This window comes from Myxine glutinosa, chromosome 1 (genome assembly GCF_964187855.1).
Source record: "Myxine glutinosa chromosome 1, kmMyxGlut1.1, whole genome shotgun sequence".
Taxonomy (NCBI): Eukaryota; Metazoa; Chordata; class Myxini; order Myxiniformes; family Myxinidae; genus Myxine; species Myxine glutinosa.
The window spans coordinates 438755065-438770510 of NC_136261.1; the positions used below are offsets into that span (position 1 = coordinate 438755065).

The 15446-nt window shown below is 55.1% G+C and overlaps 1 protein-coding gene across 2 annotated transcripts in view; it reads right to left on the bottom strand.

Annotated features, from left to right (window-relative positions):
* Positions 1-7946, bottom strand: part of LOC137420294 (E3 ubiquitin/ISG15 ligase TRIM25-like) — a 46225-nt gene extending 38279 nt beyond the window's left edge. Inside the window, exon 1 of one of the 2 annotated variants that reach the window (XM_068105656.2) lies at positions 7879-7946. The gene's annotated coding sequence lies outside the window, so the exon portion shown is untranslated. Of the gene's footprint in view, positions 1-3046; positions 3133-7878 lie in introns of those variants that run through there. The other variant, XM_078770744.1, reaches the window with a different exon arrangement.
* Between the last annotated feature and the right edge of the window lie 7500 nt (positions 7947-15446).

A 15446-nucleotide genomic window follows, 5' to 3' on the forward strand; every position in this document is an offset into this window, starting at 1 on the left:
GTCGACGAGTCTGGCATTTCACTCAGGCCAACTGGCATGGTCTTCAAGCAGCCATCCATCATCTGGACTGGTCTCCCATCTCTACCACCTCTGACATCAACTCATCCTGGGAATTCTTCCAAAGTAAATTGCTCTCTCTCTCATGCACAGATTTATCCCATCTCGTCTTCAGTTGTCATACCCTTCCTCCCGTCCATGGTACACGGAATCTTGTGGTGAGGCTGTTGCCCAGAAACAAATTGCCTTCGTCTCCTGGAAAGCAAATCCAACGGAAGGAAATCTCATTTCCTTTCACAAAGCCCGAAACAAGTGTGTGTCCACCCTCAGCAGAGCCAGGAAACAATATCTCTCCATTCTCAAGACCGAACTCTCTTATCTGTCTCCCTCTTCCAAATCCTGGTGGCGTCTGGTCAAATCCGTTTCTGGTGTTTGTTCCCCCTCCATCCCCTCCCTTACCTCAAACGGCTACACAGCTGACTCCGCACGTGAAAAAGCTGAATGCCTCAACTCTGTGTTTGCCTCTAAATCTTGTGTCCCAAACCCATCCCTCTCTGTACCCACCATACCCAGTCGTACCCTGCTGCTCCTGGACTCCGTGTCCTTTCCTCCTGACAAGGTGGAAAAGTTTCTGTCAACCCTCGACTCTGATTCTGCAACTGGACCCGACGGCATCAGCCCACGGGTCCTAAAATCCTGCTCTGCTGCTCTATCTCACCCTCTCTCTGTTCTCTTCACCCTCTCTTTTGCTCAAGGTCAACTGCCATCTGCTTGGAAATCAGCCAACATCACCGCTTTGCACAAAAAAGGTGCAAAAACAGATCCTAGCAACTACAGACCAATCAGCCTTCTCCCAATTATCAGCAAAGTCATGGAATCCATCATTGCTTCGGATATGAAATCTTTCCTCTTCTCCAATGGCTTGATCTCTGATCATCAATTTGGTTTCAGACCAGGTCACTCTACTCTGGACATGCTGCTTCTGCTGTCTCAACAATGGACGGAGGTCCTCAATGCCAAACAGGAAATTAGAGCTGTCTCCCTCGACATATCACGTGCCTTCGACACGGTCTGGCACCCCGCTCTGCTCACCAAACTCTCCTCCTTAGGTATCCATGGAAATCTCCACGCATGGCTGGCGGACTTCCTCTCTAGTCGTCGTCAACGTGTGGCCCTGAATGGGTTTCTCTCATCTCCTCTTCCTGTTCAGGCTGGAGTTCCCCAAGGCAGTGTTCTGGGGCCCGTGCTTTTTCTGGTCTTCATCAATGATCTCTCTGACTCTCTCGAAAATCCTCTCTATCTCTTTGCTGATGACTCAACTCTCTGCCGCTCCATTCCTCTTCCCTCAGATCGGCAGTCTGCTGCCTCCTCACTCTCTGAAGACCTGGACAAAGTCACAGACTGGTCAAACAAGTGGAACCTGTCTTTCAATCCTGACAAATCTCACACTCTTACTATGTCTCTCTGAAAAGATCGACTGGACAACCCTCCCATCTACTTTCTCAACAATCCTCTCCAAGAAGTTCTGTCGCTCAAGATTTTGGGTCTCACTATCTGCCTTGATCTTTCTTGGGAAAACCACATTTCCAAGCTGGCCTCCAAAGCCAGTCGCCGACTGGGCATCCTCCGTCGTGCGAAGTCCTTCCTCGGCACACCTGAGCTCCTCACCACATACAAGGCTTTCATCCGCAGCTCAATGGAATACTGTTCTCCCCTATGGGCCGGTGCTCCTGCCTCACACCTAGCTCGGCTTCACGCTGTTGAAACCAAAGCTTTCAGAATTATTGGAATCTCACGCGATGAAGCTATCTCTGAGGGCCTTTCACTCACTCACCGCAGGCAGGTAGGTGGTCTTTCTGTCTTCTACCGACTCCTCTCTGGCCTTGCACCCCCAGCTCTCTCTGTGCTCTGTCCCCCAAATATTCCTACAGGTCGCACAAGATCTGCCAGCAACCCTCTGATGGTTAAACTGCCGAAATCTCGGCTCTCTGCTCACCTTCACTCTTTCATTCCTCTTTTCTCCCGCCTCTGGAACAAACTCCCTCACTCCCTTCAATCCCACTCCTCCCTCCAGGTCTTTAAAACAGCTGTTCACCACCATCTCTTATCTTCCCCCATCCAAAACCTTGATCTTTTCTACCCCCGCTAATTCACCCCAGATCCACCTTGTTTGAAATTCCAACTTCTTTCCTGGAAGTCCTGGCAGTGTCCATATGTTTTATACCTCTCCCACCGCCCCCTTCCCATGCCCACCCCCCCCCCCCCAAAGCCCTCGCCCTCTCTCAGATCTCTCGATGTCTCCATGTCTCGGTCCCTGCTCTCAAATGTTGTGTTTGTGTCCTTCCCCCTCTCTCCCCATCTTGTCTACCGCTCCCGATGTTATATGTTTTATGTGTCGGTTTGTCTTTCTGTGTGATTAATGTTCGCTCTTTCACGAGCCTCGATCTTGTATACAAAAAAACAAACAAAAAAAAAAAAACGTTTACCAGATTCGAACCTTTAACCGATTCAAACGTTTACCGGATTCGAACCATTAACCGATTCAAACGTTTACCGGATTCGAACCTTTAACCGATTCAAACGTTTACCGGATTCGAATCGTTAACCTCACACTGGGCATCCTCCCTCTCTCTTCCACAAATCTCCCAATATTCCTTTTTTCCACTGTTATTGTACTTCCCCCTCACCCCTCTCGCTCCCTTTATTATATGTTCCATATGTTAGCATGTTAACATGAGCCTCGACTTGGTATAAAATAAAATCGTCCGTGTCCATCCACAACTCTTTCGGATATCTTGTTCACAAATAGATAAACAGACATGAAAACAAAACCTCCATCGATCTAACGGTGGTGAAACTAATGAACCTGCACCTCTGTCTGCCTCTCACTCCCTAAAACTGACGTCATCCTGCCGAACCACACGGATCTTCCCGATCGCACTCTCCACACTCCTTCATTACCAGAGTGAAACAAACACGATCATTGTACAACATTTCTCATTAATAACTTGATAACTCCTCAACCCGGGTACGAGTACGGACACGTTACCTTTCCTGCTGATGAAGATTTTGAATCGCGTTAAAACCTCCGCGAACTGAGGTCATAGGGGATGGAGCCTCGTTCAGTGACGTCATGAACAACGTGATGACGCAGCCTCGTAGCATGAACGTGTGAACTCCCGCAGATTCGAGTCTCCCAACAGGTCACGTGATTATATTAAAAACATAAGCTGGATTTTTCAACTTGTTTTTCACCCGGTTTGTTTTCTTGCGAATGAATAACCGAATGAGGGAACATTCCACAGGTGTTTAAACCCTTTCATGTGATGATAACGTTTATTTTAAACCCGTTTTTAAACAAACTCGTTATCATTTATCAAAACAAACATCATTCCCGAATCCCGATCCACGGATTTCTCCGATCGATGTCGATGTTGGAGTTGGAGTTGGAGTTGGAGTTGGAGTTGGAGTGGGAGTTGGAGTGGGATGGAGGGGAAGGAGGAGGGAGGGAGGGGAAGGAGGAGGGAGGGAGGGGAAGGAGGAGGGAGGGAGGGGAAGGAGGAGGGAGGGAGGAGGGAGGATGGAGGATGGAGGAGGAGGAGGGAGGAGGGAGGGAGGAGGGAGGAGGGAGGAGGGAGGGAGGAGGGAGGAGGGAGGAGGGAGGGAGGAGGGAGGAGGGAGGAGGGAGGAGGGAGGAGGGAGGGAGGAGGGAGGAGGGAGGGAGGAGGGAGGAGGGAGGGGAGGGAGATGGTAGGGAGGGGGTGGAGGGGGAGGGGGGAGGGAGGGGGGAGGGAGTGGGAGGGGGGAGGGAGGGGGGAGGGAGTGGGAGGGGGGAGGGGGAGGTGGGAGGGAGGAGGGAGGGGGAGGTGGGAGGGAGGAGGGAGGGGGAGGAGGGAGGGGGAGGTTGGAGTGAGGGGGGAGGTTGGAGGGAGGGGGAGGGGAGGAGGAGGGGGAGGAGGGAGGGGAGGAGGGAGGGGGAGGGAGAGGGAGGGATGAGGGAGGGAGGGAGGGCGGTGGAGGGATGAGGGAGGGAGGGAAGGGGAGGGGGGAGGGAGGGGGAGGGAGGAGGGAGGGGGGGAGGGAGGAGGGAGGGAGATGGGAGGGGGGGAGGGAGGAGGGAGGGAGATGGGAGGGAGGGGGAGGGGGAGGTGGGAGGGAGGGGGAGGGGGAGGTGGGAGGGAGGGGGAGGGAGATGGGAGGGAGGGGGAGGGGGAGGTGGGAGGGAGGGGGAGGTGGGAGGGAGGGGGAGGGGGAGGTGGGAGGAGGGGGAGGGGGAGGGGGAGGGAGGGGGAGGGGAGGTGGGAGGGAGGGGAGGGGGAGGTGGGAGGGAGGAGGGAGGGGGAGGGGGTGGTGGAGGAGGAGGAGGGGGAGGGGGAGGTGGGAGGGAGGAGGAGGGGGAGGGAGGGGAGAGAGGAGGTGGGAGGGAGGGGGAGGGGGAGGTGAGGGGGAGGGGGAGGTGGGAGGGAGGGGGAGGGAGGTGGGAGGGAGGGGGAGGGAGGGGGAGGGAGGGGGGAGGGAAGGGGGAGGGAGGGGGGAGGGAAGGGGGAGGGAGGGGGAGGGAGGGGGGAGGGAAGGGGGAGGGAGGGGGGAGGGAGGGTGGAGGGAGGGGGGAGGGAAGGGGGAGGGAGGGGGTAGGGTGGGAGGCGGGAGGAGGCTAGGAGGGGAGGGGGAGGGAGGGAAGGGGGAGGGAGGGGGGAGGGAGGGAGGGGGGTGGAGGGAAGGGAGGATGGAGGGGAGGGGAGGGGGGAGGGAAGGGTGAGGGAGGAGGAGAAGGGAGGAGGGAGGAGGGGAAGGGAGGAGGGAGGAGGGGAAGGGAGGAGGGAGGTGGGGAAGGAGAGGAGGAGGGGAAGGGAGGAGGGAGGAGGGGAAGGGGGGAGGGAGGAGGGAGGAGGGGGAGGGAGGGGGGAGGGAGGAGGGAGGAGGGAGGAGGGGGGGAGGGATGGGGAGGGAGGGGGAGGGAGGGGGGAGGGAGGAGGGAGGGAGGGGGAGGGAGGGGGGAGGAGGGGAGGAGGAGGAGGGAGGGAGGGGGGGAGGGAGGGGGAGGAGGGGAGGGAGGGGGGAGGGGGGGGAGGGGGAGGGGGAGGGAGGGAGGGGGGGGGGGGGAGGGGAGAGGGAGGGGAGGGGGAGGGAGGGGGAGGGGAGGGGGAGGAGGGAGAGGGGGGGAGGGGGGAGAGAGGGGGAGGGGGAGAGGAGGGGTAGGGCGGGGGAGGATGAGGGAGGAGGGCGGTGGGAGAGGATGAGGGGGGCGGGAGGGTTGAGAGGGCGGTCGGGGATGTGGAGGCGAGGGCGGGGAGGATGAGGGAGGGAGGAGGCGGTGGAGGGATGAGGGAGGGAGGGAGGGAAGGGGAGGGGGAGGGAGGGGGGGAGGGGGAGGGAGGGGGAGGGAGGGGGGAGGGAGGGGGAGGGAGGGGGGGGAGGAGGGGGAGGGAGGAGGGAGGAGGGGGGGAGGAGGGAGGGAGATGGGAGGAGGGGAGGGGAGGTGGGAGGAGGGGGGAGGGGGAGGTGGGAGGGAGGGGGAGAGAAGGAGGTGGAGTTCGAGGGGGAGGGGGAGGCTGGGGAGGGGGGGTTGCTTTCTGTCTGGGCAGGTGGGAGGGATGAGGAGGGGAGGTGGGAGGAGGAGGGGTAGGGGTGAGGAGGGAAGGGAGGATGGAGGGAGGGAGGAGGAGGAGGGAGGAGGGGAAGGGAGGATGGAGGGGAAGGGAGGAGGGGAAGGAGGATGGAGGGGAAGGGAGGAGGGAGGGGGATGGGAAGGGGGAGGGAGAGGGAGGGGGAAGGGAGAGGAGGGGGGAGGGAGGAGGGAAGGGAGGGAGGGAGGGGGAGGGAGGAGGGAGGGAGGGGGAAGGGAGGGGGAGGGAAGGGGGAGGGAGGGGAAGGGAGGGAGGGGAGGGGGGAGGAGGGGGGAGGAGGGAGGGGGAAGGAGGGAGGGGGAGGGGGGGGAGGAGGGAGGGGGGAGGAGGGGAAGGGGGAGGGAGGGGAAGGGAGGGATGGAGGGGGAGGACGGGTGGAGGGAGGATGGAGGGGAGGGGGAGGAGAGGGAGAGGGGGGAAGGGAAGGGGAGGGGGAGGAGGGAGGGGGGAGGGGAGGGGGGAGGGAGGGGAGGGAGTGAGGGGAGGGGAGGGGGAGGGAGGATGGGAGGGGAGGGGAGGGGAGGGGAGGAGAGGGGGGAGGGGAAGGGAGGAGGAGGAGGTGGGGCAGAGGAAAAGGAGGTTGGGAGGAAGGCGAAAGAGGATGAGGAGGAGGGAAGAGGAGGAGGACGTGGGAGGAGGAGAAGGACGTGGGAGGAGGAGGAGGAGGACGTAGGAGGGGATGACCGCACCAGGCCCCACAGTGGATGTGGGGCCCAATTACACCCTCAAAAAACCGTTTACATGCTCCATTTGTTTGTATTGTTTATAAATTCTAACACCAACGAACTCGTGAGATCAGGCAAAGCAACCTTCAGAATCACGTTTTACCGTTTGAACTCCGTGCTTCGTGTAAATGTGTCAGGTCGATGTTTACAAACTCCTTTACATCCGAATTCACTTTTTTCCGAATTCCTATTTCCATCACCTCGCACAGATGTCCGTGAGTTAACACCATTTACCCGTTACCCTTCGAACCATTACCCAATTCACAACGTTTGCCGGATTCGAATCTTTACCAGATTCATACGTTTACCGGATTCGAATCTTTACCAGATTCATACGTTTACCGGATTCGAATCTTTACCAGATTCATACGTTTACGGGATTCGAATCTTTACCAGATTCATACGTTTACCGGATTCGATCCTTTCTCACTTATTCAAACGTTCACCGGATTCGAACCTTTAACCGATTCAAACCTTTACCAGATTCGAACCTCTAACCGATTCAAACCTTTACCAGATTCGAACCTTTAACAGATTCAAACGTTTAACCGAATCAAACGTTTACCTGATTTAAACGTTTGCCGGATTCTAACCTTTAACAGAGTCAAACGTTTACCGGATTCGAACCTTTAACAGAGTCAAACGTTTACCGGATTCGAACCTTTAACAGATTCAAACGTTTACCGGATTCGAACCTTTAACAGATTCAAACGTTTATCGGATTCGAACCTTAAACCGATTCAAACCTTTACCAGATTCGAACCTCTAACCGATTCAAACCTTTACCAGATTCGAACCTTTAACAGATTCAAACGTTTAACCGAATCAAACGTTTACCTGATTCAAACGTTTACCGGATTCGAACCTTTAACAGAGTCAAACGTTTACCGGATTCGAACCTTTAAAACAGATTCAAACGTTTATCGGATTCGAACCTTAAACCGATTCAAACGTTTACGGGATTCTAACCTTTAACAGAGTCAAACGTTTACCGGATTCGAACCTTTAACAGATTCAAACGTTTACCGGATTCAAACCTTTAACCTCGCACCCAGCCTCCCCTCTCTCTTCCACAAATCTCCCGATATTCCTGTTTTCCACTGTTATTGTACTTCCCCCTCACCGGCTCACCCCTTCTCGCTCCCTATATTATATGTTCCATATATTAGCTCTTACATGAGCCTCGACTTGGTATAAAAATATAATCGTCCATATCCCACACCGGCGTCTCCAACGTGTTTCGTCCGTATCCGTCCACAACTCTTTCAGATATCTTGTTCACAAATAGATAAACAGACATGAAAACAAAACCTCCATCGACCTTCGGTGGTGAAACTAATGAACCTGGCACTCTGTCTGCCTCTCACTTTCGAAAACTGACGTCACCCTGCCGAACCACACGGATCTTCCCGATCGCACTCTCCACTCACTCCTTCATTACCAGAGTGAACCGAACACGATCATTGTACAACATTTCTCATTAATAACTTGATAACTCCTTAACCCGGGTACGAGTACGGACACGTTACCTCTCCTGCTGATGAAGATTTTGAATCGCGTAAAAGCGTCCGCGAACTGAGGTCATAGGGGGTGGAGCCTCGTTCAGGGACGTCATGAACAACGTCATGGCTGTCGTCTACCGCCCTCCCAAACCACACCCATCCTTCCTGTCTGACTTCTCCTACTTTCTGACCCAGCTCTGTTCCCTCTCCCCCTCAATCCTCCTCCTCGGTGATTTCAATATCCACATGGACTCCACTGACTCCACAATAACCACTGACTTCACTGATTTACTCACCTGCTTTAACCTCACTCAAGCACACACGGCACACGTGATAGCTCGCTGCTCTCTGATTGGTTGAATCGTTTTTTGGACATAGCTCGGTAACTACTTCTGCGATTAATTTAAAACCTTGAAAAGGCACATCCTCGGGTCCCCAGCAATATACCTGGCAAGTTTCAAGTATATCGGACCGGTAGTTGTCGAGAAACAGCGGTCACAGACATACAAACATACAAACGTACAAACAAACATACACACAGAGATTACTGGAATTATAGATAGATAACATAAGCTGGATTTTTGAACTTGTTTTTCACCCTCAGTTTATTTCCTTGCGAATGAATAACCGAATGAGGGAACATTCCACGGGGTTTAAACCCTTTCATGTGATGATAACGTTTATTTTAAACCCGTTATCTCTGATTATCCCGTTTAATAAACAAACTCGTTCTCATCTCGCTATCATTTATCAAAACAAACATCATTCCCGAATCCCGATCCACGGATTTCTCCGATCGATGTTCGAGGAGGAGGGGGAGGAGGAGGAGGAGGCGGAGGCGGAGGAGGCGGTGGAGGAGGCGGCGGAGGAGGAGGAGGCGGAGGAGGAGAAGGAGAAGGAGGAGAAGGAGGAGAAGGGGAAGAGGAGACGGGGAGGAGGAGAAGGGGCGGAGGAGAACGGGAGGTGGAGAGGGGAGGAGGAGATGGGGAGGAGGAGAAGGGGCGGAGGAGAAGGAGAACGGGAGGAGGAGAACGGGAGGTGGAGAGGGGAGGAGGGGAGGAGGGGGGGAGGAGGGGAGGAGGAGAGGATGGAGGAGGAGGGGAGGAGTGGAGGGGAGGAGGGGAGGGGAGGGGAGGAGGGGAGGGGAGGGGAAATGGGGAGGAGGGGAGGGGAGGGGAGGAGGGGAGGGGGGGAGGGGGAGGAGGGGAGGGGGGAGGAGGAGAGGGGGAGGAGGGGGGAGGAGGAGAGGGGGAGGAGGGGAGGGGGGGAGGGGGGGAGGAGGGAGGAGGGGAGGAGGAGAGGGGAGGGGAGGAGGAGGAAAGGGGGAGGGGAGGAGGGGGAGGGGGGGAGGATGGGGGAGGGGGGAAGAGGGGGAGGGGGAGGGGGGAAGAGGGGGAGGGGGAGGAGGGAGGAGGGGGAGGGGGGGAGGAGGGGGGAGGGGGAGGAGGGGAGGAGGGGAGGGGGGAGGAGGGGAGGGGGGAGAGGGGGAGGGGAGGAGGGGGTGGGGGAGGGGGTAGGAGGGGGAGGGGGGTAGGAGGGGAGGGGGAGGGGGAGGGGCGTGGGAGGGGGTAGGAGGGGGAGGGGGGTAGGAGGGGAGAGGGGAGGGGAGGGGAGGGGGAGGGGAGGGGAGGGGGGAGGGGGAGGGGAGGGGAGGGGGGAGGGGAGGGGGTGCAGTGATAAGTGGAGAGAGAGCAGGAAGGGAGGCCTTGACACAGCTGGAGGGGAATGGGGTCAATAATGCAGGTGGCAATTTTCATTCCTATGAGGAGTTCAGAGAGGTCAGTAGGGGAGACTGGGGAGAACTGAGACAGGTGTTGGCAGGATAAGGGGGGGCAGGTGGTTTGAGGGGAAGCAGGTACGGTGGTGGTTAAGCTGCTGTAGATGTTGTCAATTTTGCTTTGGAAGAATGAAAGGAAGGAGATGCAGTTGTCTACTGTGAATGACTGGGTGGTGGTGTCCAGGGGGCTGAGGAGTTTGTTTATTGTGGAGATGAGTGCTTTTGGGTTTCCAGAGCCAGAGTGGATAATTTGAGAGTAGTAGGCAGAGCGGGCGTGGGAGAGGGCATCTTTGTAGTGTTGTAGGTGGTCCTTGTCGGCTTAGGAGTGAATGGTGAGACCTGTTTTATTGCGGAGTCTTTCAAGTTGGCGAGCACGAGTTTTCATCAGGCGGAGTTCAGGGCTAAACCAGGGAGCAGAATGGGTGAAAGAAACTGTTTTGGTTTTCATAGGCGCAAGCTGGTCGAGGCAGAAGGAGAGAGTGTGGTTGTAGTAGTCAGTGAGGTCAGAAGGGGTGTGGAGGTCAACGAAGGGAGAAGTGGCCCTTTTTTATGAGAGGGTGGATGAGAATGAGGCAGGTGAAAGAGCATTTAGCTTACGGAAGTTGATAGTGCGATAATGCCTTGGTGCTGGGGTGGGGATGTTGATGGTCATAGTGATGGCTAAGTGGTCAGAGAGGGTGAGGTCGGAGCCAGAGAAATGGTGCAAAATTAATCCAGTAGAGCAGACAAGGTCCAGAATGTGACCACGGTTATGGGTAGGAAAGTTGACATGTTGAGTGAGGTTAAAGCAGGTGAGTAAATCAGTGAAGTCAGTGGTTATTGTGGAGTCAGTGGAGTCCATGTGGATATTGAAATCACCGAGGAGGAGGATTGAGGGGGAGAGGGAACAGAGCTGGGTCAGAAAGTAGGAGAAGTCAGACAGGAAGGATGGGTGTGGTTAGGGAGGGTGGTAGACGACAGCCATGACTGACTGTGTGTGACCAGAGAGTTTAAAAGCCAGGTGTTCAAATGATGGAGCAGATGAGATGGAGATGAGGCTGGTCCTGATGTCCTGTCGGTGAAGTACGGCAATTCCACCACCTCGGCCCTCCGAGCATGGTTTATTGATGTAAGAATATCCATTGGGTGTAGTGAGGTTGAGTGAGAAGTAGTCCAGAGGTTGTTGCCAGGTTTCAGTGAGCCAGAGAAAGTCCAGTTTATTTTCCAGAATGTAGTCGTTCAGGATGAGGCTTTTGTTGTTGAGGGACCGGGTATTGAACAGGGTGAGCTTGATGTTGCTTTGTACGGTGGGGATGAACTCAGGTGATTTAGCGAGGGTTTGCAACAGGAGGTGCGATCGTGTGCGTTGCTGTGACCAGGTGCGCTGGGACGATGAGTGGGAGTGCGCTGAGCCGACCAGAGTACGGGAATGAAGTGACCTGTTTGTAAATAAACAAACTTACGACCGGAGCCTCTATGAATGTATCTGGGTCGTCGCAAGAGTCCGTGGGATTTGATTGCAGAGATGCATGATGGGGTGGTGTGAGTATTGAGCAGAAGAAGCCTTGCAGTGGAGTCCCTTAGAGCCATGCCAGGCAGGAGCGAAGGGACGAGTAAGAGCCCAAGGTTGAGGAGGACGAGTAGGCCTTGCCACAGCGACAAACGACCGTAGCCACTAATCAAGCAAACCAAGTCCGCAGCGGCAAACAGCCGCAGCCGCTAATCAAGCAAACCAAGACCGCAGCGGCAAACGGCCGCAGCCGCTAATCAAGCAAACCAAGACCGCAGCGGCAAACGGCCGCAGCCGCTAATCAAGCAAACCAAGACCGCAGCGGCAAACGACCGCAGCCGCTAATCAAGCAAACCAAGACCGCTGCGGCAAACAGCCACAGTCGCAAATCAAGCAAACGAAGACCGCAGCGGCAAACGACCGCAGCCGCTAATCAAGCAAACCAAGACCGCAGCAGCAAACGGCCGCAGCCGCTAATCAAGCAAACCAAGACCGCAGCGGCAAACAGCCACAGTCGCAAATCAAGCAAACCAAGACCGCAGCGGCAAATGGCCGCAGCCGCTAATCAAGCAAACCAAGACTGCAGCGGCAAACGACCGCAGCCGCTAATCAAGCAAACCAAGACCGCAGTGGCAAACGACCGCAGCCGCTAATCAAGCAAACCAAGACCGCAGCGGCAAACAGCCACAGCCGCTAATCAAGCAAACCAAGACCGCAGCGGCAAACGGCCGCAGCCGCTAATCAAGCAAACCAAGACCGCAGCGGCAAACGGCCGCAGCCGCTAATCAAGCAAACCAAGACCGCAGCGGCAAACGACCGCAGCCGCTAATCAAGCAAACCAAGACCGCAGCGGCAAACAGCCACAGTCGCAAATCAAGACCGCAGCGGCAAACGACCGTAGCCACTAATCAAGCAAACCAAGACCGCAGCGGCAAACGACCGCAGCCACTAATCAAGCAAACCAAGACCGCAGCGGCAAACGGCCGCAGCCGCTAATCAAGCAAACCAAGACCGCAGCGGCAAACGGCCGCAGCCGCTAATCAAGCAAACCAAGACTGCAGTGGCAAACGGCCGCAGCCGCTAATCAAGCAAACCAAGACCGCAGCGGCAAACAGCCACAGCCGCTAATCAAGCAAACCAAGACTGCAGCGGCAAACGACCGCAGCCGCTAATCAAGCAAACCAAGACCGCAGCGGCAAACAGCCACAGCCGCTAATCAAGCAAACCAAGACCGCAGCGGCAAACGGCCGCAGCCGCTAATCAAGCAAACCAAGACCGCAGCGGCAAACGGCCGCAGCCGCTAATCAAGCAAACCAAGACCGCAGCGGCAAATGACCGCAGCCGCTAATCAAGCAAACCAAGACCGCAGCGGCAAACAGTCACAGTCGCAAATCAAGACCGCAGCGGCAAACGACCGTAGCCACTAATCAAGCAAACCAAGACCGCAGCGGCAAACGACCGCAGCCACTAATCAAGCAAACCAAGACCGCAGCGGCAAACGGCCGCAGCCGCTAATCAAGCAAACCAAGACCGCAGCGGCAAACGGCCGCAGCCGCTAATCAAGCAAACCAAGACTGCAGTGGCAAACGGCCGCAGCCGCTAATCAAGCAAACCAAGACCGCAGCGGCAAACAGCCACAGCCGCTAATCAAGCAAACCAAGACTGCAGTGGCAAACGGCCGCAGCCGCTAATCAAGCAAACCAAGACCGCAGCGGCAAACGGCCGCAGCCGCTAATCAAGCAAACCAAGACCGCAGCGGCAAACGACCGCAGCCGCTAATCAAGCAAACCAAGACCGCAGCGGCAAACAGCCACAGTCGCAAATCAAGCAAACCAAGACTGCAGTGGCAAACGGCCGCAGCCGCTAATCAAGCAAACCAAGACCGCAGCGGCAAACGGCCGCAGCCGCTAATCAAGCAAACCAAGACCGCAGCGGCAAACGACCGCAGCCGCTAATCAAGCAAACCAAGACCGCAGTGGCAAACGACCGCAGCCACTAATCAAGCAAACCAAGACCGCAGCGGCAAACAGCCACAGCCGCTAATCAAGCAAACCAAGACCGCAGCGGCAAACGGCTGCAGCCGCTAATCAAGCAAACCAAGACCGCAGCGGCAAACGACCGCAGCCACTAATCAAGCAAACCAAGACCGCAGCGGCAAACAGCCACAGCCGCTAATCAAGCAAACCAAGACCGCAGCGGCAAACGACCGCAGCCGCTAATCAAGCAAACCAAGACCGCAGCGGCAAACGACCACAGCCGCTAATCAAGCAAACCAAGACCGCAGCGGCAAACAGCCGCAGCCGCTAATCAAGCAAACCAAGACCGCAGCGGCAAACGGCCGCAGCCACTAATCAAGCAAACCAAGACCGCAGCGGCAAACGGCCGCAGCCGCTAATCAAGCAAACCAAGACCGCAGCGGCAAACCGCCGCAGCCGCTAATCAAGCAAACCAAGACCGCAGCGGCAAACGGCCGCAGCCGCTAATCAAGCAAACCAAGACCGCAGCGGCAAACGGCCGCAGCCGCTAATCAAGCAAACCAAGACCACAGCGGCAAACGACCGCAGCCACTAATCAAGCAAACCAAGACCGCAGCGGCAAACGGCCACAGCCGCTAATCAAGCAAACCAAGACCGCAGCGGCAAACGGCCGCAGCCGCTAATCAAGCAAACCAAGACCGCAGCGGCAAACGGCCGCAGCCACTAATCAAGCAAACCAAGACCGCAGCGGCAAACGGCCGCAGCCGCTAATCAAGCAAACCAAGACCGCAGCGGCAAACGGCCGCAGCCGCTAATCAAGCAAACCAAGACCGCAGCGGCAAACGGCCGCAGCCACTAATCAAGCAAACCAAGACCGCAGCGGCAAACGGCCGCAGCCGCTAATCAAGCAAACCAAGACCACAGCGGCAAACGACCGCAGCCACTAATCAAGCAAACCAAGACCGCAGCGGCAAACGGCCGCAGCCGCTAATCAAGCAAACCAAGACCGCAGTGGCAAACAGCCACAGTCGCAAACAACGACCACAAACAACGGGAGCTGAGGAAACGGTGGAAGAGCCAGGCAGGTGAAGCCAGGATCAGAGCCGCGACCGAGCAGAGGGCAGACCCAACGGCCAAAAAGCCGCCACGACCACCAGAAAAGCAAACTATATAAATGACCCAGTCGGAGAAGCGGCGAACAAGTAACGCCAGCGTCCTCTCCAGATCGGACCGGAAGCGGCAGACTTCATATTATTATATGAAGACATATTACTTTGAATTTCTCCGAGCAATGCCGGGTTCTTCAGCTTGTGTTTTATATTTTGAACACAAGAACACAAATCCCTTTGTCAGCACTTCTAAAAACCTCCAGTTTAGCAGTATTTGGAGAAACGCAAATTTCCGCTTTATATTGACCAATCAAATTTGCCATTCACGCTTTCAACCTTGGAAAATATCGAGGTCCAGAAAAAAAATATAGAGATCGTGCTTGGAAACGCAAACCAAGAGTTGAAAATACCCTTCCATGCCCTTTTCTCAAGACAGTGTGGGGTAAGGTGTTTTATGAATTATCTTTAGAAATGGTTTGGAAGGGAATGAGGAATAATTAGAAAGAGCAGTTGAAGAAGAAGGTGAGCAGAGATCACAGATGGACATGGAGAGAAGAATCAATAAGACCAAGTGGCACACGAGGAAATTAGCAGAACAGAATATTCAAAGATGTTCAAGACTTCGAGTTCATCAATGAACACAGTAGATCTCAACAAATTAGAAGTCAATAGTTTTAAGGTGATGAGGATGGGAAAGAATAAATAAAAGGACAGAAAGGAATGAACTAAACAAGATAAACTCAAATGAGGATTTAAGGAGCTTTTTAAAGTTTGTGTCCAATTAATAACACAAATGAACTTTATAATGACCCTCCTCCCTAAATTAACCCAAAACTGTTCATTTATAGATCAGAAATGGGGAAGGAAATCGCGTGAGGAAAATAATCTAGTTCACGAGGACAACTGAGTAACCTGAATCAGTTATATCTTGTTCACCCCGTGTGTCCTTCTCTCACACTCATTCCTTCCCTCACCCTCATTCTTTACCAAACCCTCATTTTTTCACTAGCCCTCATTCTTTCCCTAACCCTCATTCTTTCCCCAACTCTCATCCTTTCCCCAACTCTCATTCTATCCCGAACCCTCATTCTTTCCCGAACCCTCATTCTTTCCTGAACCCTCATTTTTTCCATAACCCTCATTCTTTCCAGACCCTCATTCTTTCCCAGACCCTCATTTTTTCCATAACCCTCATTCTTTTCCAAACCCTCATTCTTTCCCTCATTCTCATTTCTCAAAGTCTC